This window comes from Amia ocellicauda, chromosome 18, assembly GCF_036373705.1.
Source record: "Amia ocellicauda isolate fAmiCal2 chromosome 18, fAmiCal2.hap1, whole genome shotgun sequence".
NCBI classification, from domain to species: Eukaryota; Metazoa; Chordata; class Actinopteri; order Amiiformes; family Amiidae; genus Amia; species Amia ocellicauda.
This window is the reverse complement of record NC_089867.1, coordinates 10,176,272-10,178,470: the sequence shown is the minus strand read 5'-3', so window position 1 is coordinate 10,178,470 and position 2,199 is coordinate 10,176,272. Positions and strand designations below refer to the sequence as shown.

Genomic DNA, 2,199 nt, shown 5'->3' with positions numbered 1-2,199 from the left:
ATGTCGGCGCTTCTAGTGTTAAGCGCGCTCTCATGGCCACTGCTGTCAGTGGCCGATTCTCTTCAAGTCTCTCGACCAAGTTTCGCGCGAGTTAGAGGCCTGTCCGGGCGAGTGTTATCATGCAGGAAGAAGAGTTACACACTCCTCTGAATTGCAAAAAATCCAAGGCTTGTCAACACTTCGGATTTTCCAAGAAAGATGAGCAATTCGACAAGACCCATGCAATTTACAAGATATGTCGTGCTGCTATAAAGTACACAGGCAGCACGACTAATTTAGGTACTCACCTGAAGAGGCGACGTGGTATTTGTGTGGAGACGTCTGCCTCCCCCTCGGATTCAGCTATGGCTACAGTGGCCAGCTCCACCAGTACCCCTAGCAAGAAGACTGGTGAGCAAAGTACTGGAACTTTTTTTCACCCCCTGCTGGCTAACAGCTCTTACCATCCCTAGTGTTTGCAGCAGCTTGTGACTGCCAATAATAGTTTACCTTTTTTTACATTCAGAGAACACATACAACAGGAAAGAAGGACTGGTTTAAGGCAAGGTCCTGGCCTGGTTTTATATTATCATTTGTCAGAGACTTTGTTTAATATCTGAAGTAAAATATGCACTTTTTTAGTTAATTTATGATTTGCTGTCTGACAAATAAATAAATCATTATGAATCATATTAAATTGCATAGCATCATATTCTTTTGCATCGCATCGTACCTCGTTGAATCGCGTCGTGTCGAATCGCGTCGTGTCGAATCGCACTGCATCGCAATAGGGGTGAATCGTATCGTATCACATTAGTAGTTGCTTTTATGAATCTTTAATGTATTGGATCGTTGGCAGTGCATCGAGATTTATATCGCATCGTCCTCAGTGATAGAGATGCACATCCCTAATATACAAGTTGTCAATAAAAGTTGTCATGACAGTCAATCAATCATTGAAAACAAAACATAAAAAATGGTAGGTATGACTGGTTGCTGCCCTAGAGAATTGCAGAATGCTTGCTAGCTAGCTAACGTTAGCAGTTTGTATGGGGATTCCATGATAAGAAAACAAAATGGATGGATGCAGATGCAAGGTCCAAGATTGATAAAGCCATTATAGAAATGACTGCCACTGACAACCAACCAGTTGTTTAAAATATTGGATTCACACAGCTTATGATTCTTGCTGAACCCAGGTACTGGATGAAAGACAAATAATTCTACCTAAAAAAAATATTAACATCCTATCCTGCCTTTGTCCTTGGTGTGCTGTTACTCCTAACTTGATTGTCAAAGTGAAGAGTCCGGTGATACAAGAGGAGGCTCCACACATGGCTTTCACAACTGACTGCTGGTTTGGAACGACAAAGTCCCTAACCGGACAAATGAGTCTAACCGGGCATTTCATTGCCAAGGACTGGATCAGAAAGCAAGTGGTGCTGAACTTCAAGACCATGACTGGATCACACACAGCTGACTACATTCAAGAGGCCTTCTTGACCATGTTAGAGAATTGCGAAATCGTCATAGACCATGTAGTGCTTGTCCTCAGAGATTGTGGAGCAAACATGAGACTGGCTGAGCTTCCTGACTTCAGCTACAGTGCTCACACCCTACAGCTTGTATCAATGATATTCTCTCCAGTCAGAGGGCTGAGCAGGACATTGCCACTTTGAATAGCTGTGCAACTCACTTTGGCCACACAGTACTGGCCTAACAGAGGCTGAGGGCCATTTAGGAGGAGCTGGGTGTCCACACGCACAGCATCAGCCAAGCAGTCCAAACACGCTAGAATCACTTTGTATTGCACTTATGTTGTAAGTCGCCCTGGATAAGGGATAATGAAATGCCAGGTTAGACTAATTTGTCTGGTTAGGAATTTTGTCGTTCCAAACCAGCAGTCAGTTGTGAAAGCCATGTGTGGAGCCTCCTCTTGTATCACCGGACTCTTCACTTTGATAATCAAGTTAGGAGTAACAGCACACCAAGGACAAAGGCAGGATAGGATGTTAATATTTTTTTTAGGTAGAATTATTTGACTTTCATCCAGTACCTGGGTTCAGCAAGAATCATAAGCAGAGAATGTATGAGGAGAAGCGGGCACTGAATGTGTATGCAGGTGAACACGGCCACTTCAACTGCTTGTCTGCTACACAGTGGGACATTGTCTCTAACCTGATTGAGACTCTGGCACCCATGCAAGAAGTGACACTGGAG

At 43.7% G+C, this 2,199-nt stretch overlaps 1 pseudogene; it reads left to right on the top strand.

Annotated features, from left to right (window-relative positions):
- Positions 1-1,774, top strand: LOC136714094 (uncharacterized; annotated as a pseudogene).
- Positions 1,775-2,199: the final 425 nt, after the last annotated feature.